Source organism: Mustela lutreola, chromosome 3 (genome assembly GCF_030435805.1).
Source record: "Mustela lutreola isolate mMusLut2 chromosome 3, mMusLut2.pri, whole genome shotgun sequence".
In the NCBI taxonomy this organism is placed as follows: Eukaryota; Metazoa; Chordata; class Mammalia; order Carnivora; family Mustelidae; genus Mustela; species Mustela lutreola.
In genome coordinates this window covers 188,888,649-188,914,500 of record NC_081292.1, presented here as the reverse complement: position 1 = coordinate 188,914,500, position 25,852 = coordinate 188,888,649, and the positions used below count along the sequence as shown (strand labels likewise).

Sequence of the window (25,852 nt, the reverse complement as noted above, 5' to 3'; positions counted from 1 at the left end):
CAGCTATGTCATATTTGAAAGAATTATACATAGAAAATTAAGCTCCAGTGATAATCTTTATTTAAAGCTACCTAGGTTGAGATGCAAGGGAAAAAAAAATAATAAAGAAGACTAACCAGACCAGCATAAAAATGTGTAATACAAGTGGGGGTCTTAGTGAAAGTACCACTAAAGACCTCAGTTCTATTTTAACCATGCTACATATACATATTTTTTATCATTAAACAACAACAACACAAAAAATTATTTACTTAAACACTGTAATATTTTCAAAACCATTTTTAACAATTTTCTAAGTGGCCCTGCCCCTCTAGTTTCATTTTACTTCAGAGCTCAGAACAATTAGATGGCAACATCTGGCAAGTATTGTTCCAAACTAGATGATAAACATAATTGTTTTAAAAGTATGTTTGTGTTGCATTTTAAAAAAGGGACGATAATTTATATCTTAGAATACATTTTTAAATAAAAAAATTTTAAAATATTGTAACTTTTGTAATTATATAATACCTTATTTTCTTTGCAGCTTCAAGAGTTATGATCTAAATTGCAACTGAAGGAAGCTTAAGCTAGCTGATATGCACCTAGCTATTTCCACGCTTCAAAGCCTGCAGAACCATCTGCTTGTTGGCAGGTGTAATTAATTAGCTAAGTGGAAAAGACGCTCCCTTTTAGAATCAATAGGAGGAGAGGAGGGAGAACTCTATGAAAACCCAATCCTAGGCAGACCCATCGGCTGGGTGCCTCTGGGCAAATTTCCGATGCTGAAAACTCATTGAATTTAATGGTTCTTAATTTCACAAGATTTCTAATTACAGCTAGGATAATAAGATGTGATCCAAAAGTTAAAAAAAAAAAAAAAAAAGTTGGCACATTTTCAAGGAAAATCCTTCCACACAGTGTAGACATCCTAAAGTGTAGAAGTTCATTTATTTATACATTTTATCCATTTATTCACTCAACTTTGCTAATAAGCAATTTTGGATCTCTTCAGCTGACAGGTGGCAAATGCATATTAATAATAGAAAGATGTATCACATTAAATTTTTTATGTAAACCAACATTTCTTTTCAAAAGTAGAGAGAAGTCAATTCAAAATACATCATTATTCGTTGAATACATTAAAAAAGACCATTTCTCAGAAAGTAAATGGACAAAAATATTGTCAGAAACGAAGACCAAAAATTTCTTATACCTTTATCCATAGAACATATAGTAAGTTATTGCTAAACAGTCTAGGCAATAATGAATTCCACAATATGTCCTCTTTTAAATGTCTAATTGACAAAAATGAAATGCTGACTTAAATTCAAACATCTCCTAGGGATTGGCCTTAAATGGGTAGGGTGAGGGAGGTTTCAGGAACAGAGTGGGTTGGAAGTATCCAAACTGGGGAGGACTTACTGCAGCTAAAAGGAGCAGAGGCTGCCAGCTTCAGAGGAATGTTACCAAGAAACAATGTGACTCCAAGATTGCCAGAGCTCAGTATTGTTCTCAGGGGCCCAAATCCAGAATCTATTGGGTAGTGCCCCACTTTGTAAACATTCTCTATGCCAAGCAAAGCTGTTGGCCCATATGGTCTTTGACTAGCCATTTACTGTATCTGGTTTATTCGTAAATAAATCTAGGGTTTCCTCCCATAATTATCCAGCCTTTACATAAGTAACTATATTGAGCTAGTATCTCATTGATCAACTCTTACCAGCTCCTCTACCTACTGACAGAGAATGGAAAGAGAAGGTGAGGCAGTTATGTAAGTCATGAAAGAAGAAAAAGTTCCTATCGTTGATGCAAAAGTTCCTATAGTGCAAAAGTTCCCATAGTTGGGTGAAGAATGGAAGTCTAGAATGCAATGAATTCCATCCCTTCTCTTCATTCTCACTGTGATCCCCATTTGTTGTCATGGAGGTGGACTAAGCCTCTGGCTATATTATGAAGTCTGGAATGTTTGCTGCTGAAATATCACCACAGGATATCACACCCCCACTACTGAAATCACATGTGAATTTTAAGTAGGTGAAGGCTTTTTGTCACCTGAAAGGTGCAATTCAATAACTGGCTGTTAGATTAGCATGAACTTCTTTATAGCATTAATTTAACAGCACACACACACACATACACACACACACAAATTCAAGACTAAAGCATATTGGAAAGTAAAATTATAATTTAGATAAAGGGGGCAAAAGAGAAAAAAAAAATTGTCAGGAATATGATTCCAGACTTCGTTGGTCCTGAATCAGTCAGTAATGTGGGTATATATACTTGATCCTTGGAGACCAGAGGTGGAAAGGAGGAAAGAAAAGTTTCAACCTGTATATTTCATAATTCTGAATGGGGTTCTGCTAAAAAAAATAATCTCTATACAGTATAGTCTTTTTCTTTGGGAAGAAAATGAATTGAGAGACATTCAGATCCCACTACCACTGAAATCAATAGGCTAAAAAAATTCCAAGGAAGCCATTCCATTTAATCTGTTTCAAAAGAAAGTAATCTCAAGAACTGACATCAGTCAAGTAGGATGCTTGGGTGTGGTCCATAAACAATGAATTTTGGAACACTGGAAAAAAATACAGTTAAATTAAAAATATATATATTTTTAAAAATGTGTTTAAAAACAAAACAACACAACAACGACAACAAAAAGTAGGATGCTTTCAGCCAGAAAAGGCTGCGGGCAATATTTTAGCTGCCTACTGTTTTTACTTCTGCTCCCCCAAAATGCCATGGTTACCTGAAGACTTCTGGGAACCACACACTTACTTCTTCTCTGTACTTAGGAGACAAAAATTTTAGGAGACTTGGGCTCTTATCCCTAAGTCCATAGCTCAGTGTTTTGTTTTGTTTTGTTTTTAGTCCCACAGCTTCCCTCCCATGTCCATTTTGGAGGGATATGCTTGTAGGAGTCCTTCTGTATAAACTCTTCATCCCTAATAGTATTTTCTCTACCCCTGAGCAGAAGGTAGTTATTTCAATAGGATTCTACTCAACCTCTATCTGCCATAATCTGTGATCCCTAAACATGTATTTTATATGTCATATATATACACACACGCATATATATACACAAACATATACTTTAAATATATTTATAAATATATATATATATATATGTATTTCCACACACACCCCCATATCTGACTACAGAGGTGAGTTGAAGGAGGACAAAGATCTGTCTAATGAAACACTTGAGTTTAAACAGTAGTTTCTGGAAAAGAGGTTAGTGGTTTAGTGGAGAAAACAGAGTAATAAGTTCAAAGAAAGAAAATAGAGACTATGAGGAATAGAAAAATATACTACAGTAAGGAGAGAAATATTTATTTAAAATACTTTTCCAACATTTATTATTTATACAAATCTGTCCTTTGGAGATGGGTGGCCTCTTCTCCAAACTCTTGGCTAGATACAGCACTGTGTCTCCTTGCTTATTCTCTTGCCTCTAACCAATTAATTTATCACATCCCATCAGTATAATAGTTTCAAAACCAAAAGATAATCTTTATAACAGTAAAGACCAAGATTTTTTAAATGGTGAAGCCAATGTCAAATAACCCATAAGTCATAAAGTAGCAGAGACTTCAACAATACATATTGGTAATATCTTCAGATTATTTTGGGGAAAGCCTATGGGAAGAAAAAATAAAATCCTATGAAAGGGAACAACCAATGAAGGAATAAATGTTCTTGAAAATGAAAGCTATTATTTCCAATAAAAATTGAAAGAAATATTGGAACATAAAATCAAGGAATTCTTCCACAAAGCAGAGGAAACAGAGAAAGGAGGACGGAAGGAAGGAAACAAACATCCAGGAAGATCAATATGAAGGTTTCCAGAGAGAACCAAAAACACATAGAGAATTACCAAAAACTAATAATAATAAGAAGAAAATAATATTTACTTCCCAACAGGGGCACTATATCTCAAATTAGTATTTCAAATACTAAGTAAAATTATTTTTGGCTTAACATTCTAAACCCGAACCATCAATCAAAAGCATCAATAAATTATGAATTTAAAAGAGATACATGTTTAGATATTCAAGACCTAGTAAATTCACCCTTTACCCTTTCTTTTCTTTTCTTTTCTTCTTTTGTTTCAGGTGGGGGGACATATATGAAGATATTCTTCAAGATAATATGGGAGAAAGCAACATAGAAGACATGATACAGAGAGTCAGTAAAGTAAGGTATGGATGCAGCAGACCTAGAGATACTAACACAGACTGATGAAATAAAACTGACGGTCTAAGGAAACTGGTCTTCAGAAAGAAAGAGGACTGAAAAAATGCATTATATTGTAAGTATTTGCCAATAATTAGACTACAATAAAAACAAATAGTGCAAGAAAACAGAAGCTAAGTGAAAAACATCAAAACAAACAAAAAATTGCTCAAGAAAGTAAATACAATTATAGTACATTTTTTGTGTCTGCAACAAATGATCTTTCAAAAATTACAATAACAAAAATACCCTTTATTTTTCAACTTTTAGACACAGGGATACAGTATTTTTACATTTAAAGAACAAATTTGTCTAAGATTGATGACATAGTCTTTTCAAGAGATAATGCCTAAGGTCTATGAAACAAGAAAAAATTATATTCAAGACATAGATTGATAACCATCAGAAGAAATGAGCTAGATATTGGCAAATCAGAAGGTTGTTGCTTTTAACCATGTGAATATATTATTGTTTTTTAAACTGAGGTATAACTGATATATGCTATGCTATGCTATGCTATGATATGATATGATAATACAGGGGTGGCTCAGCTGGTTAAGCCTCTGACTCTTCATTTCAGCTCAGGTCATGATCTCAGGGTCATGAGATCGAGACCTGTATTGGGCTCTGCAGTCAGTGGAGCGTCTGCTTGAGATTCTCTCTCTCCCTCTCTCTCTGCCCCTTCCCCTACTCATGCTCTCTTTCTTTCTTTAAAAGAAATAAATCTTTAAAAAATAATATAATATAATACAATATAGTTGATATTTACTATTGATTTCAGATATACAACATACAATCGGCTATTTGTGCATATTGTCAAATAACCACCACAAAAATGTGGTGGTTAACATCTGGTCACAATATATAGTAACAGCATTTTTTTCCCTAATAATGAAAAATTTTAAGATCTTTTGTTTTAGCAACTTTCAGATATGCAATATAGTATTATTAACTATAGTCACGATTCTGCACATTGCATTTCCATGACTTATTTATTTCATAACTGGAAGTTTATACCTTGTAACCGTCTTTACCTTTTTTACTCACTCCTACATTTGGCAACCATCAGTCTGTTCTCTGTATTTGTGGGCTTGATTTTTTTGTTTCTTAAGTTTCTGTTTTGCTTTGTTTTGTTTAGATTCCGCATGTAAGTGGGATTGTATGGAATTTGCCTTTTTCTGTCTGACTTATTTCACTTAGCATAATGCCCTCAAAATCCACCCATGTTGTTGTAAATGGCAAGACTTCATTTTTTTTATGGCTGATAATTCTCCATTGTATATGTATTTCTAATGTTCTCTACCCATTCATCTACTGAGAAAACTTAAGTTATTTCTGTATCTTGGCTATTGTAAATAATGCTCTAATGAACATGGGATGCATATATTTTTTTGAATTAGTATTTTGTTTTCTTTGGATAAATGCCCAGAATGGAATTGCTGGATCATATGATAGTTCTGCTTTTAATTTTTTGAGGAAACGCCATACTATTTTGCACAGTGGCTGCCCCAATTGACATTTAGCCCAAGAATGCTTATGGGTTCTCTTTTCTCCACATCCTTGATAACACTTATTTCTTATCTTTTTGGTAATAGCCATTCTAACAGGTTTGAAGTGATATCTCATTGTGGTTTTGATTTGCATTTTCCTGATGATTGGTGATGTTGGGCATCTTTTCATGTACTTCTTTGGCCATCTGTTATATCTTCTTTGGAAAAATGTTTAGATCTTCTGCCTATTTTTTTTTTTTAAGATTTTATTTGTTTATTTGACAGACAGAGTTCACAAGTAGACAGAGAGGCAGGCAGAGAGAGAGAGAGGGAAGCAGACTCCTTGCTGAGCCGAGAGCCTGATGTGGGACTCAATCCCAGGACCCTGAGACCATGACCCAAGCTGAAGGCAGCGGCTTAACCCACTGAGCCACCCAGGTGCCTTTCTGCTTATTTTTTAATCAGTTTTTTCTGTTTGTTTTGTTTTGTTTTTCTACTGGGTTGTATAAGTTCTTTGTATATTTTGGATAGTAATTCCTTATCAGATACATGATTTGCAAATATCTTCTCCCAAAGCAGGTTGCCTTTTCAATTTGTTGATGATTTCCTTTCTTGTGAAGAAGCTTTTAGCCTGATGTGGTTCCATCAGTTTATTTTTGTTTTGTTACCTCTACTTTTGGTGTTAAATTAAAAAAAAAATCATTGCCAAGACCAATGTCAAGGAACACACTATCTATGTTTTCCCCTAAGGGTTTAATAACTTTAGGTATTATATTAAAGTTTTAATCCATTTTGGGTTAGTTTTTGTGTATTGTGTGAGATAGTCTCCAGTTTCTTTTGCATGTGGCTGTCCAGTTTTCTCAAACCCTGTACTGAAGAGACTGTCTTTTTCCTATTTTATATTCTTGGCTTCTTTGTTTTAAGTTACTTGACCATATTTACCTGGGTTTACTTCTGGAATCTCTATTCTATTGTTATTATTTGTTTTTAAAATAGTATAGGAAAACAAGGTGAAACAATTCAATAATGGCCATGTATAATGAAGTTTCTGAGGCCAGGGTAATATGCTGTCAAGGGTCATAATGTCAGGTGGCTCTTGAGTTGGCAATACTGTGTTGCTTTGAAACCTCTGAAATATTGAATTGTGAAAGTTACAAAATAAAAAGAAAGAAATCTAACAGGGATCAGTTAGTTCTATGGTACTTTCTTTGCTTACAATGCTGTTTGTTACAGGAAATAGTCAATATCCTATTTCACATGTTGTCTTTCTTCAAGGGAATTCTGTGCTTAACACACATAGATATTATCCCATATATTTTTGCATCTAGTGAATGTTTTTAAAAACATCAGTATTAAAAACAAAACTAAACATTTTTCTGGGACTTTCCTGTTTGACTCTGTAGTATCCCTATTCTAAAACTGTGAAATCCAAGGCATATAGAAGTTAATTGACTTCGTTCTTAAAGGAGGGACAGTGAAATAGTATCCTTAATTCCTCTGAGAAATTTTGCCACTTGAGTCTTCTAACTTTTTAAAAAATTTGGCCTATTTAAAAATACTGTTAGGGGCACCCGGGTGGCTCAGTGGGTTAAGCCTCTGCCTTCAGCTCAGGTCATGATCCCATAGTATTTAGTATAAATACGCCCCACATGTCTTTAATTAGTCCACTATTGTGAGACATTTTATAAAAAAGCCTGATGCAGGATCGAGCCCGCATCAGGCTCTCTGCTCAGCAGGGATCCTGCTTCCTCCTCTGGCTCTCTCTGCCTGCTTCTCTGCCTACTTGTGATCTCTGTCTGTCAAATGAATAAATAAAATCTTTAAAAAAATAAAAATAAAAATACTGTTAAAACTACACTCAAAATTAATTTGTAAGTCAAGCAGAGAAAGACAACTATCATATGATCTCCCTGATATGAGGAAGTGGTGATGCAACATGGGGGCTTAAGCGGGTACGAGAAGAATAAATGAAAAAAGATGGGATTGGGAGGGAGACAAACCATAAGTGACTCTTAATCTCATAAAACAAACTGAGGGTTGCTGGGAGAGGGGGGTTGAAAGAAGGGGGGTGGGGTTATGGACATTGGGGAGGGTATGTGATTTGGTGAGTGCTGTGAAGTGTGTAAACCTGGCGATTCACAGACCTATACTCCTGGGGATAAAAATATATTATATGTTTATAAAAAATAAAAAATTAAAAAATAATTTGTAAATCAGCATCAAGAACCATAAATTGTTTATTCCTTTTACATCAGAGAATTGGACAAAAAGTTATATAATGAATATATTTAAGAGTGTTATATATCAATGTAAAATAAAAATTTATAAAATGTCTCACAATAGTGGACTAATTAAAGACATGTGGGGCATATTTATACTAAATACTACGCAGCAACTATAAACGTATTTTTAAAGAGTTTTAAACATTCATTCATAAGACACACATGTAGTACTGAAAAAAAATACCCTGTTATCTGGATAATGTTAATAAAACTCTGAGCTTCACTATAGTCTTCAGAAAATGTGTAAAATATTACTTCATAGTGCTACATAAGGATAAATGAGATGACGTTTATGAAGTCACAGTAATCACTGCTAAATAGTGAAATGTGTGTATGTGTATATGTAATTGCTATACATATACTAATATGTAGCCTAAAATTACATTATATATATAAACATATGCAGAATACTCAGGTAAAGATGTTAAACTTAAATCATCAAAATTACAGGAAATTACACAGAAAATAAGTAGAATAATATAGAGGTATTAATAAGAAAGTCTCAAAAGAGAGGTAGAGATTCACTCATTTGCTGAAACATGGTCTTTGAGTTGGATGTCTTTAGTACCTCATTTAACAAATGAATAAATCAATCTGACAGTTTCTCAATAATGTTCCAGCATTATTGTGTCAGAATACAATGACAGGCAGTAGGTTCCAGACTCTATGGGCATAGTCACTGTACCATCTGACTTTATTTAATTGCATATTCACACACATAAATACATGAATCAAACTGTGAGTGAAACTAGCACAGGAACTGTGGTCACACATTTGATTTCCAGGGTCAGCTGATACCTGTTTGCCCCCACAGTAATTATATATAGTCCTTCTTTTCCTCTCATCATAAATTATATGGTGATCATATTCATTAAAGTATAAAATATTCTCTCTATGAATGGTTTTCACAAGTGAAAAGGTCAAGGTCAAAGTTAAAGTCCTTTTTTTTTTTTTAAAGATTTTATTTATTTATTTGACAGAGAGAAATCACGAGTAGACGGAGAGGCAGGCAGAGAGAGAGAGAGAGGGAAGCAGGCTCCCTGCTGAGCAGAGAGCCCGATGCGGGACTCGATCCCAGGACCCTGGGATCATGACCTGAGCCGAAGGCAGCGGCTTAACCCACTGAGCCACCCAGGTGCCCCAAAGTTAAAGTACTTTTTAAATTTCCAAAATAAGGGTTCGTGTCCCAGTGGAGTCATCAAAATAAATAAATAAATAAACAAATTTCAAAAAATCAAATTTCTGACAGAGAAAAACAGCTTTTTAAAAGTTAACTGTGACAATCAAGTAGAATTATAGCAGTGTCCAGCTAGATTTGACATATAACTTTAAAAATATTAGTGTTACACTTGTGAAAATATTTTTACAGTATGAAATATATTTTTCATTAATGTAACTTTTCCATAAAAAGAAAGTGTCTGACTTTCTCAGGTGTTATGTTTTCTTGTTCTGCCAAAAATTTCAGCAGTTTGAGAAGATCAAGAAAGTGAGGTAGAAAGCAATCTATCAAATTTCTAGAGATTGTCAAAAATGTTAAGATATAATAACAAAACAAAAAGAACTGTTTCCCTTCAGGAATTTCAACTCATCAAACATTTTTTTTTTTTTTTCAGAAGACTTCATTATTATGACAAAATTTATCAAAAAAGTTTTAATTCACTGCAAATAGTATACAACTAAAGTTCTGTATTTTTGTTTATGGTGTATAATGCCATAAAAATCTAAAAATTCTACTTACCTCTTAACAAAAGTTCAATTATAATACATATATCTTTTTTTTTTTAATTTTTTTTGAGAGAGAGAGAGAGATCACAAATAGGCAGAGAGGCAGGAAGACAGAGAGGGAAGCAGGTTCCCTGCTGAGCAGAGAGCCCTATATGGGGCTCCATCCCAGGATCCTGAGATCATGACCTGAGCTGAAGGCAGAGGCTTTAACCCACTGAGCCACCCAGGCGCCCTAATGATATATATATCTTAATGTATATTATTTATGGCCAAACATTGACATATGTTTCTAAAAATAAAAACAAGTTTAATAGTTGTTTTTTTTTTTTTTTAAGTCATCAAACAGGTCTGTGATACTGGAAGAAAAATTGCACATTTCAACGAGTTTTGAATACAAGAGTTATGCTACACTATTCAGTCATACCAACAATGAGAACCACTACCCATAAAATATGCAGTATTCTCCTGAAGAAATAATCAAGAAGTGAATTCACAGAAAAAATTACTGTGATCAGTACTTAACACTTACTTCCCTTATTTGTAGAAATATTGTCAGTAGTTAGTAAGTAATGGAGCTAGAAACACTATGCTCCCAGAGGTACTATTTTCTACATGAGATGCAAAACTCCAGACTTGACCATAAGTGGCCATTAAAAATCCCAAGGTACCTTTCAGGGAAAGTAGTAGTATTTGCCTCAGTGTCCTGGCTTGATTCCAACGAACTAATTACACTAAGCCTGCCTGGATAATTGTAGATTGTTTTAATGTGAGAGTACAGTTTTCTTGTTTGGTTAGAGTGCCCAGATCTTCCTTTGAAAAGTCCACCTCCTAAAGTTACAGGGGGAATTATTATTAATGATCATTTCTTTTAAACAAACATGAAGACCCAGGCCTGCCTAGCATTTATCTCAAAGACTTCAAACAGCATCCTGAAATTGAACTGACATTTTGGATATTCCTATAAATTTATGTAAGACGCAAGACCTGGAGAAACTCTCCAATTTGGAGCCTCAACAGAGTAGAGTACCTTCTTGTCAAAGGGGTGTGGGTGTTGACAAGGTGGGGAAGTTATAACATATATAGCGAATCTCTCTTGGGTATAGTTGCAATATATGATATCATTATTCTACCAAATACCAGATACAAAAGTATACAACTATATCAACCAGTCAAAAATAGATAGTTTTTATTTTCTAGGACAACTCTCTTCAGATATAAATTTACTCTTCACCTTCCGATGCTGTGATGGAGATTGCTATCTAGCTCCTCAAAATACTCTCCTTCCCTTTCCTCTATAGTAATGGAGATTTATTAGCCATATACTTACCAAAATAAGGACTATATTTCTCAGTGTTCCTTGAAGCTAAGTATGGCCACATGACAAAGTCCCGACCAATGTGCTGATGTAGGCAGCAATAAGGGATACTAAATCTGGATTTTGCCTCTTTATTTTTACCCTTTCCCTCTTCCTCAAGAGCACATGATTGAGAGCCATTTTCATTTATACATATGAGAGCAACATCTGAGGGTTTGGTGGTACCACAAGATGGAACGCATCCCCCAAATTATGTAAATGTGTATCAGCTATAAGATCTTGTACGCTCAATGTCCTTAGTTTATCATATAAGAAAGAAAAAAAATTCTACCTTGTTAAAGTGACTATCATTAATGTAGTTCATTATTTCTTAATTGAGTCTGTATTTTAACTAATAAAGATGACATTCCACATTCTTTTTATCTCTTCCCATTTCTTCCATTAAAGAATGCTATAATAGCTAGCTTTTTTGCTTTGCAAAATTCTTTGTATCTCAACCAAACAAGAATTGAGATCTTGATAAACATATAATGGTTTTAGGAGATGCCAAGTACTCTGTTGAGTGCCTTATTCACATTTACTCATTTAATTCAATGAATGTGCAGTAAGGCATGTGGTAAGACCTAAAATAGGGTACTTTAAGAATATAGGGGAGATGGGCGCCTGGGTGGCTCAGCTGGTTGAGCAACTGCCTTCAGCTCAGGTCATGATCCCAGACTTCCAGGATTGAGTCCCAGCTCCTTGGGGAGTCTTCTTCTCCTTCTGACCGTCTCCTCTCTCATGCTTTCTCACTCATTTTCTCTAAAAAAATAAATAAAATCTTAAAAAAAAAAAGAATATAGGGGAGGGCCATCTATAGTCAAGCAATCTTCATACATCGGAAGATGTTTCAGGTACGTTTTCAATTAGTATTTTTTTTTTTTTTTGCTCAGATGAATGTGGTGATTGGGACAGAAAGGTATTCCAATACAAGAAAATACCAATTAACAATGAGCGCCAATTAATAGACAGTTTACCTAGTTTTTTTAAAACTGAGAAGTGGATATGAAATAAAAACAATCACTCATTCAATAAAGGATAATATGTGTAACTTTTAAAAATAACGAGAGTTCAGACATTTGTTCTTGGAATAAGTACACTAAAACTAAATTATATATTTACATTACCTTGAATATCTAACCATTTATGAAATATATTTTTAAATATTAATTCTACAGGCCCACACCGAGGACAAATTATGTGAGGAATGATGTACTCAGTCCTCTTGTAGGTGGGTGGAGAAGTAGGGCCACAAAGAATTAAATAAAGATGGAGAATACAGCTCCTGTTTCTAACCGAAAAAAATTTCCAAATATGTTTATAAAATGTCTACTCTAAAATAAATAAGTGATGAAGTTTTAAATTTCTAAAGGTAATATGTTAAAAATACCATTTTCCTTAATTTTCCATCAAGTTTGAAAGTAACAAACCTAACCTTCAGTATTATTTATTTATAGATGCTGTAAGAGAAAATCTAGATGCTGTAAGAGAAAATCCAAATGGTATGACTTGACCCTTGCCTCAATTCTTCTCATACCATTATTTATCAGTGGCCCAGAATAAATGTGTGATTATTTAGCATATTTTTTCATTCATTTATTCAATTATCATTCACTTATTTGTTAATTTATGAAACACATAATGATTATGCACTGTGTGGCAGACCTTGTGCTAAGAGCTAGATATATATATATAAATGAAAAGGCATGGTCTCTGAGCACAAACAAAACATTATCCAAATAAAGAGAAAGACATAAAGATGAATGACCACAGGATAAGGCACATTCTATAATAAATATATTTACAAACTCAGTGGAAAAATAAAAAGAGTATGGAATCTGCCAGGGGAATATTGGGGAAGGCTTTAATTAGTCTGAAGTTCACAAAATCAGCAGATATTTGGCACAAGGACTACTGGGGTGTGGGTGATCTAGGAAGACACCCAGCATTTGCCGGAAATGGAGGTGTGAGAAAGTGGTAATAATTAGTTACCACTAAAAGTAGTTGTGTGTCTCCAGAGTACACATAGCAAAAACAAGGCAAGGGCAGGTAGACATAGGATGGAGCAGATAGAAGGAGGAGTTTCATAAAGATCTCCATGTTTTTCCCTAGGCATAATGGGAAATTCAGATGTGATGTACATCAAATCATTTTGAGAAGGTAAGTGGTCTGTTCTAATTTTCATGTTAATAGGAGATTTCTGGAAGCAATGCCAAGAATGGATGGGGACAAAATAAAGGCCAAAAGAATAGTAAAAAGGGTATTGCCACAGCATGGGGAGGGGTGGTCTGAGCTAGCCTAGTGCAGCGCAGAAGAAGAATGAGTGATTTGAAATAGGATCTAAAAACATTTTCATAGTTCTCATATGTAGGTGAAAAAGAAAATGGATAATAAATCCTATGTTTCTGACTTCAATAAATGAATAAATACTTAATTCTAGGATAGATGAGACTAGTTTGGGAAGGGAAATGATAAACTGAGAGATGGGGTTTAGTTTGAGTTACTTGTGGAAAATATCTTATATTCATATTATTCATAGTCATTGAGTAAAGGATATACACAGGCAATTCAAAAGCAGGTATTTATAACTCATAAATACATTTTTTAAAGAATGTTATATTTCAAATCAGTGGAATATCAAAGAAAAAAAGGTGTTAATTCATTCTTTTATAATGGTAGCAACAACAATCAAGAAATAGAGACTTCTCGTGCTAGCATAAATGGGATGAAATAGTGTCTCTTACTCATAGCTGAGGGTGTTGCGATGACTTTCAAGAGTGATACATGTATCCATTCATTTCAATCAAATAATCCAACTCTGGGAAGGAATCTTAATGAAAGAATATACATATATATATATTCATATATATAAGATTTTATTTATTTATTTGACAGAGACACAGCAAGAGAGGGAATACAAGCCGGGGGGGGGGGAGAAGCAAGCTCCCCACTGAGCAGGGAGCCCGATGCAGGGCTCAATTCCAGGACTCTGGAATTATGACCTGAGCTGAAAGCACATGCTTAACAACTGAGCTACCCAGGCACCCTAAGGAAAAAAAAAAAAATATATATATATATATACATATATATATATATACTTAATGAAATAATATAACTGAAAAAAATCTATATGCTCAAATATGTTCATTGATATGTGAACAATGCCAAAAACTAAAATCTATATAAATACCTAAATAGTTAGGAAGAGTTATATGAAATTATGTAATGAATATTTGATGGAATATTACATAAAAATTCATAATATAATGATTCATGAGTATAACATGGTAAATTGAATTATTTCAAATTATTTATCCTTTTGTACATTCAAACTTTTGTGATGGTCTCTCTGTAGGAAAAATGTCCTTCCCTACCACTTGGCTTTCACCTTGACCATGTAATTTGTTTTGTCAATTGGAATGACAATGTACCATTTCTGTACAGGCCTTAAGAGGCATCATGAAGTTTTTGCTCTCCCTCATGGGTTGCACAGTACTCACAGTAAGAATTTCCAATACTTTCTTATACTGTTATTTAAGCTGTTATGTCTTATAGCTGTTATTGCACAAAGCAAAACTGCCTCATTCCATTCTAGCCATACCTGATGCTTGAAGCAGTTTTCCAATGAAGTCTGTCTGAGGCACTACACCAGATCCTTACTAATTACAGATTCATAAGAATAAATGTTGTTTTAAGTCACTGACTTTTAAATTTTTTTTTAAAGATTTACTTATTCATTTGACTGAGATCACAAGTAGGCAGAAAGGCAGGCAGAGAGAGAGGAGGAAGCAGGCTCCCCGCTGAGCAGAGAGCCTATGAGGGACTCGATCCCAGGACCCTGGGATCACGACCCGAGCCGAAGGCAGAGGCTTTAAACCACTGAGCCACCCAGGTGCCCCTTAAATTTTTTTAATCTTTAAAAGATTTTATTATTTATTTTATTTATTTATTTTTAAGATTTTATTTATTTATTTGACAGACAGAGATCACAGGTAGGAAGAGAGGCAGGCAGAGAGAGAGGAAGAAGCAGGCTTCCTGCTGAGCAGAGAGCCCAATGCAGGGCTCTATCCCAGGACCCTGAGATCAGGACCTGAGCCAAAGGCAGAGGCTTTAACCCACTGAGCCACCCAGGAACCCCAAGATTTTATTTATTTATTTGAGAGAGAAAGAGAGAGAGCAGGAATGGAGGAGGGGGAGAGGGAGAAGGGGGCTCCCCACTGAGCCGGGTGACTGACACAGGGCTCCATCCCAGGACACTGGTATTGTGACCTGAGCTGAAGGCAGATGCTTATCCAACTGAGTAACTGACTTTTTAGTAGGGTGCTTTTTTTTTTTTTTTTTTTTAATTTTTTTATTTTTTATAAACATATATTTTTATCCCCAGGGGTACAGGTCTGTGAATCACCAGGTTTACACACTTCACAGCACTTAGCGAAATAAGTCAAGCAGAGTAGGGTGCTTTTTGATGCATCATTTTGGGGACAATAGTTATCTAAAACACCTATGTGAAGATATTCATATGGAAAATGATAGAAAGAAAACACTTAGAAATTACAATTGTTCATGTATTTAGGTTTGGGGGTGGTGAGATGCCAGAAGCAAAGAAAGCCTAATTAAATATTTTTATGTAGCTGAGCTGCAATCAATACAAGGGATAAGAATGCCTTGAAAGTGGAGTTTTCAAGTGGAAGAAATCAAACACAATGAAAAAAAAATCAATTTTGAGTGTTCGTATCTGAAAATAAGAGGTATATTATTTTTCCTTAGACTACATTGCTTTTAAAAATCTTATTAATACTTCTGGGACGCCTGGGTGGCTCAGTTGGATAAGCATCTGCTTTCAGCACAGGTCATGATCTTGGGATCCTGGAATAGAGCCCCACATGGGGATCCCTGCTCAGCAGGGTGTCTGTTTTTCCCTCACCCTCTGCCCCTCCTCCACTCATGCTCACTCTCTCTTAAATAAATAAAAATCTTAAAAAAATAAATAAAAATCTTATATTTTTTGTCCCTTTAAAGATAATTAAAAATCATTCCTCGGGCACCTGGGTGGCTCAGTGGGTTAAGCCGCTGCCTTCAGCTCAGGTCATGATCTCAGGGTCCTGGGATTGAGTCCCGCATCAGGCTCCTGCTCAGCAGGCAGCCTGCTTCTCTCTCTCTCTCTCTCTCTCTCTCTCTCTCTTCCTGCCTCTCTGCCTACTTGTAATCTCTCTCTGTCAAATAAATAAATAAAATCTTAAAAAAAAAAATCATTCCTAGCAATACCAACTTTACTACCTTCAGCCCCAAATGGAGAATCTATGGAACCATAATCAATCCTATCTAACTTAAGACATCTTTCCTATACTATTGTGGTGGGTCCAACAGCAATATAAGTCCATATTTCTAGGATTTTTTTTAAAGTATGTTAACTCTAAATAGTTCTACAGCTTGAGAATATCAGTGATCAAAGATAGGGCTTCTGTGTTCTGTATGTGACTTTTGTCTGCTAATAACTTTCCATTTTATAATAGCTGGTACACTTTTCACCATTTCTTTCATTTAATATTGAGGGCCTGATTGGCCAAGTCATGGTTAGTTACTCCATGTTTATGTTCATATAGAAGTAAAAGTTGAGATGGAATAAACGATGGGTAAAATTGGATAAGAAAGAAAATGCTCTCAAATGAAGAACAAGAATTAGAGTTATCACAACAAAGACCCCTTTTGTGCAGAATCATGAGGAAAGCTCCTGTAATACTCCAGGCTCACATTTGGAGCACTTCCACAGAACCTGAGTAGTTGACCTCAGATGGTCAGCGTTTTTATGTTGCCCTCTAGCTGTCAATATCCCTTCACTGAAGCATTTTAAAACCACTGCTTCAAAATATTATCTATTTCATAGATTTCTTTCATCCTTCCTTGTAAAGTTTAAGCTGCCCTGATTCTCACACCTTTTCAGTTAATTGCTTTAAAAAAACATTATCTAGTAAACTAAATTCCCTTAGAGACTAGACTCCTTTAGGTAGTCTACCCTGGTCTAGGAAATTTAGGATTTAGCAAAGGGTACCCCCATATATGGTATTACTAATGAATGAAATTCTGTTGTTGATCTCTGGTGGGCCAGGGTAGGAAACAATTTAGCCAAGAAAAGTTCTGTAGCATGCTTCAAATTGTACCAGTTAGACAAGTGGCTATTTCACTTATACATAATCTGTCCTGGGACTTAATTATTCCCCTTTAAGTTCAACTCAAAATACTAATTTATTTTCTTTGAAAAGATGAAATTCTACCTCAAACAACTGCTTGAAGTTTGCATTTTCACAGGTTTTCCTAAGTAGAATAAAGAAGTTCTTTAAATTTATGGTACCAGAAAATCTGATTTTTTTTTTTATTTTATTTTTTTTTTAATTCTTTATTATTTATAAACATATATTTTTATCCCCAGGGGTACAGGTCTGTGAATCACCAGGTTTACACACTTCATAGCACTCACCAAATCACATACCCTCCCCAATGTCCATAATCCCACCCCCTTCTCCCAAACCCCCTCCCCCCGGCAACCCTCAGTTTGTTTCGTGAGATTAAGAGTCACTTATGGTTTGTCTCCCTCCCAATCCCATCTTGTTTCATTTATTCTTCTTCTACCCACTTAAGCCTCCATGTTGCATCACCACTTCCTCATATCAGGGAGATCATATGATAGTTGTCTTTCTCTGCTTGACTTATTTCGCTAAGCATGATACGCTCTAGTTCCATCCATGTTGTTGCAAATGGCAAGATTTCATTTCTTTTGATGGCTGCATAGTATTCCATTGTGTATATATACCACATCTTCTTGATCCATTCATCTGTTGATGGACATCTAGGTTCTTTCCATAGTTTGGCTATTGTGGACATTGCTCCTATAAACATTCGGGTGCACGTGTCCCTTTGGATCACTACATTTGTATCTTTAGGGTAAATACCCAATAGTGCAATTGCTGGGTCATAGGGCAGTTCTATTTTCAACATTTTGAGGAACCTCCATGCTGTTTTCCAGAGTGGCTGCACCAGCTTGCATTCCCACCAACAGTGTAGGAGGGTTCCCCTTTCTCCGCATCCTCGCCAGCATCTGTCATTTCCTGATTTGTTGATTTTAGCCATTCTGACTGGTGTGAGGTGATATCTCATTGTGGTTTTGATTTGTATTTCCCTGATGCCGAGTGATATGGAGCACTTTTTCATGTGTCTGTTCGCCATCTGGATGTCTTCTTTGCAGAAATGTCTGTTCATGTCTTCTGCCCATTTCTTGATTGGATTATTTGTTCTTTGGGTGTTGAGTTTGCTAAGTTCTTTATAGATTCTGGACACTAGTCCTTTATCTGATATGTCGTTTGCAAATATCTTCTCCCATTCTGTCAGTTGTCTTTTGATTTTGTTAACTGTTTCCTTTGCTGTGCAAAAGCTTTTGATCTTGATGAAATCCCAGTAGTTCATTTTTTCCCTTGCTTCCCTTGCCTTTGGCGTTGTTCCTAGGAAGATGTTGCTGCGGCAGAGGTCGAAGAGGTTGCTGCCCGTGTTCTCCTCAAGGATTTTGATGGATTCCTTTCGTACATTGAGATCCTTCATCCATTTTGAGTCTATTTTTGTGTGTGGTGTAAGGAAATGGTCCAATTTCATTTTTCTGCATGTGGCTGTCCAATTTTCCCAGCACCATTTATTGAAAAGGCTGTCTTTTTTCCATTGGACATTCTTTCCTGCTTTGTCGAAGATTAGTTGACCATAGATTTGAGGGTCTATTTCTGGGCTCTCTATTCTGTTCCATTGATCTATGTGTCTGTTTTTGTGCCAGTACCATGCTGTCTTGATGATGACAGCTTTGTAATAGAGCTTGAAGTCCGGAATTGTGATGCCACCAACGTTGGCTTTCTTTTTCAATATCCCTTTGGCTATTCGAGGTCTTTTCTGGTTCCATATAAATTTTAGCATTATTTGTTCCATTTCTTTGAAAAAGATGGATGGTACTTTGATAGGAATTGCATTAAATGTGTAGATTGCTTTAGGTAGCATAGACATTTTCACAATATTTATTCTTCCAATCCAGGAGCATGGAACATTTTTCCATTTCTTTGTGTCTTCCTCAATTTCTTTCATGAGTACTTTATAGTTTTCTGAGTATAGATTCTGTGTCTCTTTGGTTAGGTTTATTCCTAGGTATCTTATGGTTTTGGATGCAATTGTAAATGGGATTGACTCCTTAATATCTCTTTCTTCTGTCTTGCTGTTGGTGTAGAGAAATGCAACTGATTTCTGTGCATTGATTTTATATCCTGACACTTTACTGAATTCCTGTATAAGTTCTAGCAGTTTTGGAGTGGAGTCTTTTGGGTTTTCCACATATAGTATCATATCATCTGCGAAGAGTGATAATTTGACTTCTTCTTTGCCGATTTGGATGCCTTTAATTTCCTTTTGTTGTCTGATTGCTGAGGCTAGGACCTCTAGTACAATGTTGAATAGCAGTGGTGATAATGGACATCCCTGCCGTGTTCCTGACCTTAGCGGAAAAGCTTTCAGTTTTTCTCCATTGAGAATGATATTTGCGGTGGGTTTTTCATAGATGGCTTTGATGATATTGAGGTATGTGCCCTCTATCCCTACACTTTGAAGAGTTTTGATCAGGAAGGGATGTTGTACTTTGTCAAATGCTTTTTCAGCATCTATTGAGAGTATCATATGGTTCTTGTTCTTTCTTTTATTGATGTGTTGTATCACATTGACTGATTTGCGGATGTTGAACCAACCTTGCAGCCCTGGAATAAATCCCACTTGGTCGTGGTGAATAATCTTTTTAATGTACTGTTGAATCCTATTGGCTAGTATTTTGTTGAATAAATAAAATCATGAATGAAAGAGGAGAGATCACAACTAACACCAAAGAAATACAAACTATTATAAGGACATACTATGAGCAACTCTACGGCAATAAATTTGACAATCTGGAAGAAATGGATGCATTCCTAGAAACATATAAACTACCACAACTGAACCATGAAGAAATAGAAAGCCTGAACAGACCCATAACCAGTAAGGAGATTGAAACAGTCATTAAAAATCTCCAAACAAACAAAAGCCCAGGGCCAGACGGCTTCCCGGGGGAATTCTACCAAACATTTAAAGAAGAACTAATTCCTATTCTCCTGAAACTGTTCCAAAAAATAGAAATGGAAGGAAAACTTCCAAACTCATTTTATGAGGCCAGCATCACCTTGATCCCAAAACCAGACAAGGATCCCACCAAAAAAGAGAGCTATAGACCGATATCCTTGATGAACACAGATGCGAAAATAATCTGATTTTAAAATACATGTTTATAACAGATAAGAAATGAAGCTTTGACAATTATTATTTGATGAGTAAAATTAAGTAATACCTAATAATAGAAAAGAGGGAAAATTGAGTGCACAAAACTTCAAAGTACAATTATATGTTTTTTTTTTTTTTTTTCCTATTTCCAAAGTTTTCCATAATGGTGAATTTCTTTTCTAGTTATATACTTTATATCACCTTTGTTAATATCTCCATATTCTATGTAAGTATATAATAAAACTTCTACATCTTACCTACCAGTTATTAATGCCGTTTTAAGGATTATTGTGATTGCATTATGAATGACTGATTTGAATAAAGTTAATAAACGAAAAGAGAGGAACACAACCATTGCAGGATGACAAAGCAAATATAAATTTTTCCACAAAGGAGGAAAAGGACAGACAATTCTTTCATTAAAAAAAAAAAAAAAAAAAAAAAAACTTTTTTTAGAAGAGAAACCAAGTGTGTTTCAAAATGTTAAGTTTACTGAATAGTTGGAAGGAAATTAAAACATGTAGATTTATTATCATCATCATAATGATAATAAGTAGTTAACAGTAATGAACATACTTATACTTATTCCCAAAGCTTTTATGAGACTACACAATTGAGAGCACATACTTATAAGCCCTTATTATTTCCTTAATGGCGTAACTCTGAACAGACCCAGTGAAAAGAGCAAAAGATGACATTGTATAAATAGCAAAATGAATCCAACCTTTTATTTTTTTGTCTCCCCTGGCTTCTATAACTTAGCAACAACACGTTAAATATTAAATCCTGATTCTCTGTAACACTATTATGAAATTTTCTATTTAACAGAATGGCTTCTAGTCTCCAGCTGATCTAATTGTTCAAAGCATTTAACAATTATGCAACTTTATTAACTACATGCTACTTGCTATCTGCTTTGAAGATATACAGATAAATGAGAGCCAGTCCCTGACCTCCAGGAGTTTATAATCTAGTAGAATGAGAAATGTTTATTTATTTTAGAGGGTGGGGAGGGCAGAGAGAGTCCTAATCTGACTCCATACTGAGCACAGGTCCTGTCACAGGGCTTGATCTCTTGACCCTGAGATCAAGATCTGAGCCAAAACCAAGAGTCAGATGCTCAACTGACGGTGCCCCCAGGTGCCTCGAGAGTAGATTTTTTTTTTAATTCTATAAAACAAAGATGAATTAACTGTAATGTGTAAACTAGTCCAGGTAAAAGTGTAATATATTTGCCATAAAATATTTTTATTTATGCATCATAAATATATTTAACATATATGAAATATTTCTGTTAATTTGGGGCTTTAACTCTAGAGGAGATCTTTGTATATCAAAACTTCCAAATCAGACTAATATTATGGATATTAACTTTCTACATATAACTGGCCTAAAATCAACCTATCTCATAAACATGGAGAACAATTTATGTTGATTTTTTGGGTTTTTAAAGAGAACTAAGAAAATGGAGAGGCAGCTGGGTGGCTCAGTGGGTTAAAGCCTCTGCCTTCGGCTCAGGTCATGATCCCAGGGTCCTGGGATGGTGCCTGGCATGGGGCTCTCTGCTCAGCAGGAGCCTGCTTCCTCTCTCTTTCTCTGCCTGCCTCTCTGCCTACTTGTGATCTCTATCTGTCAAGTAAATAAATAAAATCTTAAAAATATTTTTTAAAAAATGGAACTAAGAAAATTGAATAAAATAGAATCAACATTAACAAACTGAACTTCAATATTTCAATATATTTCAAATATATTTTCAAATGAAGTAGTTTGACATAAGAAGAATTATGCAAAATAGTATCATGACCAATAACTGTCATATGCATAATAACCTGTCATTCTTTTGTTTTCTAGTAATCCAAAATGTGAATTAATTCCTACTGTATTTCAGGTTCTGGGCTATGGATTAGGGAAATAACCACAAGAAAAAAACACATATTGCTCTTCATGGGATGTATCATTCAAAGTTCAAAAGTTAAATGTTCAAAAATTTTACTCAATACTGATTGTGAAAAATAAGAACAATATTTTAATCCCTGGTGTCTTTCCATAGCCCTTCTCAATTTCTTAGATATTCTTATAATTAATTTATTACATTTTTTGCTGATTGCTTATCTCCCCCTGTTAAAATATCAGCTTCATGAGGGTATGGGTCTCTTTTATTAACTGGAGAACCCCCTAGAACACCAAGCACCTAGAACAAATATATGTTAAATAAATGAATGGGCCTAACCTTGCTTAATAACAGTATTATATATAATAAAAACTAGGAAGTGAAATTCAGTAAACAATAATTACCTTGATAGCCACAAAAGGATAAACAACATAAAATGTTGATTAATTTATGTCAGAACAAAAACAAAACACATGGTTATGCTGTCTTTGTGTTACTTCATTCATCAAAAAGAAAAATAAAGAAAAAAGTAACTTGTTTTACTTGAAGCAATCTTGATAGTTTAAGGAGTACATTAAATTTCTGTGGCCCCACTGTTATTTTCAGATATTTTCATTTCATAATTCATTTCAGATTATTTTCACTGTTATTTCCTTTTGAAGGGCTCATGCGTCCCCTTTGCAAATGTATGTGGGTGCTTAAACACATGCAAATATAAGATACTCAGTTAAATTTGTGTTAAAATACACATGCAGCAAGAATGTTCAGGGCCATAAACATATGTGTGCATTTACAAGACAGAGTTTATCATGGAAAAATATACAAGAAATTTGCTCACTTGTAAGTATGGTTAGATTTGGGAATTCAAAGTAAATTTAGAATGTTTAAATCCTCCTACTCTAATCCTGCCCTATGCAGATCACTTTCTAGAGGAGTGTACCCTTTTCCCATCACCCAAGCCCTCATTCATTCTTTCACTCATTCACAGGACAGTTTATTACATGCTGTTCTAAGACCTTGCTTGGAGTTACCTGAGAGTTCCTCAGACCACTGAAGGGGCAGGGTTATTATGCTCTGCAAAATGATTGGTTTGTTTCACTTTATGTATTTTTCAGTTGTTATTCAACATTACTGACAATTCATACCCTAGTTAATTTTTAGGTATATTTATATATTTAGTTTGACATTTTCTGAGGAAATAAAAGTTCTTTCTTTTTAGTTTATTAGAACTGAAAGCATACAGTTTGGGCTTTTATTTTTTAAAAATTGATCTGGTAGGACAAAATATCCTTTTATTTTGCTGACATATTTTTTTTAATGACAAAATTTGCAAAAACTTAGATGAATGAAATTTTTACAATTCACTGGATTTGCTCCATTTAGTTGGGAAGTTTAAAAATGCCTTTAATCCATCTGTACTTGTTAAAGAATAAATCAGATGTGCCATTTTTCTTCATTTGTGTGCTATTTCTAAGCTTTGCAATCATTTTATCTTCATTATAAAATGAAAAGGAAGTGTTTTCATTCTTAAAATCCTTCATAGAATTATACACGAACAGCTATATCTTCATGATCATTTTAGGCCAGCTCCCCCATTTTATAGGTGAAGGAACCAAGGCAAAGGAGTACTATATTAAAATGCACCTACTTGAACATTTGATCTGTACTCTGCTCATTCCAGAGTTCTATTTTATTGGAAAATAAATGAGCTTAAAATTGGAAAAAAAAATCTCAAGAAATGTGAACAATACCAATGAGACTGACATTGAATCTTGATGATTTTATATAAGGTAGACTGACTTTTATATGTGCATTTGGACTAGGGCATCAACATTTCTGCAACATGTTATTCATGGTATTACATTTTCCACAAATCCGTGAAACACTCTTTGCTCTTTCTTACAAATTTTGTAATTAAGAATTAACTAAAAAAAAAAAAAAAAAAAAAGAATTAACTAGCTTGGTTTTCAGTTACTACTTTCTCACCAGAAAACAAACACAATTCTCAAATAAGGATGATACAGCAGACTCTTCTATTACTAATATATATATATATATATACATATATGTATATATGTATATATATATATACCTATTTATATATTTATGTTTTTTCCCTAGAATGCATGGCGTGCCTCCACAATCTCCTGTGAGCTTTCTGGGGTTCAGAGCTTCTATGGGACACACTTTCCAGGGAAGGTTAGAATATGTAGTGTGATCTGTGTCTGGGGCCTAGAATTCTTCCAGAAGAGGCAGAGTTGGGGAAGTGGGTGATGGATCATAAGCTCCAGACCACAGCTCAAATAAGAAGGAAATTAATCAAGCGTATGGCAAGAGACTTAGCATACATCAAAGGCAGTCATTCGTATATTTTCTCCCCCTTAACAATAGACTCTACTTGAAACACAAACTTACAGAGAAACTAGTTTGTAAGAGAAAGCGTCCCAGGATGAGCCTGGGGGCTTTGCAGAAAAGTCTTGTTTACTTTTACCGTTCTGTGGAGACTGAAAAGGAAGCCAGCTTCAGTGGTCTATGTCTGGAGTCTGGACCCATTGCTTGCCATTCTTGCCCACACATAGGTCTCACTGGTTTACACCCATTCAGCACCACTTGGCCCTTTCCTCTGCTGGGAGTGCTGTTGCCAGAGACTTTGGTTCCTTGCTAAGGTTTCAGCTCCATGATACCTTCTCAGGAAATGTTTTCCTACTAATTAGTCTCTTTTTATTGAGAGAAAATAAGGTACATAGAATTGGATTAATCTTAATCTTTGGTTCCTAAAACATTCTCATCTTGGATCCACTCACTATCCTTTCTTTTCTTTCTTTTTTTTTTTTTTTTTTTTAAGATTTTATTTATTTATTTATTTGACAGAGAGAGACACAGTGATAGAGGGAACACAGCAGGAGGAGTGGAAGAGGGAAGGGCAGGTTTCCTGCTGAGCAGGGAGCCCAATATGGGTCTCTGTCCCAGGACTCTGGGATCATAACCTGAGTCGAAGGCAGACGCCTCACAACTGAGCCGCCCAGGCACCCCACCCCTTTATTTTCATTAGGTATTTTAAATAATGTGTTAATTACTTGTCAACCCAACACACAAAATAGAAGCCAAGACCTTGACAATAATCTACCATATATCTCTTCCACCCACCCTCCTGCTTCACTTAACCAGAACTCTGTGCTTTCATTCCTTTGCTTTCATGTACATGTCATTTCATTGCATCTATATGTATTTATAAAAAAGGAATACACACACACACACACACAATTATTTTAGGTGTTTTTAACTTTATTAAATAGATACCAGGTGGCATGTAATTTCTTAGCACTTACTGTTCTCATTCAATATTAGACTGTTGAGATCCATATCTGCTCTTGCTCATCCTTTTTGGTTACTACTGAATGTCTGAGAAAAATTTCTGAGAAATTTTTTTTTTTTTTTCATTCATCAACTTTCAACTTCCATCCCCTTTGGGAAAGCTCTCGGAGCAAACTTCCATATCATGTATATACAGCCATGTTCTAACACTTTGCATACTGCTCTGAATTTGTTACTATACTTCTCT

The 25,852-nt window shown here is 34.9% G+C and overlaps 1 protein-coding gene across 1 annotated transcript in view; it reads right to left on the bottom strand.

Annotated features, from left to right (window-relative positions):
• The window catches only part of ERBB4 (erb-b2 receptor tyrosine kinase 4), a 1,180,328-nt gene that overhangs the window by 402,185 nt on the left and 752,291 nt on the right, over positions 1-25,852 (bottom strand). The gene's annotated exons all lie outside the window — the stretch shown is intronic.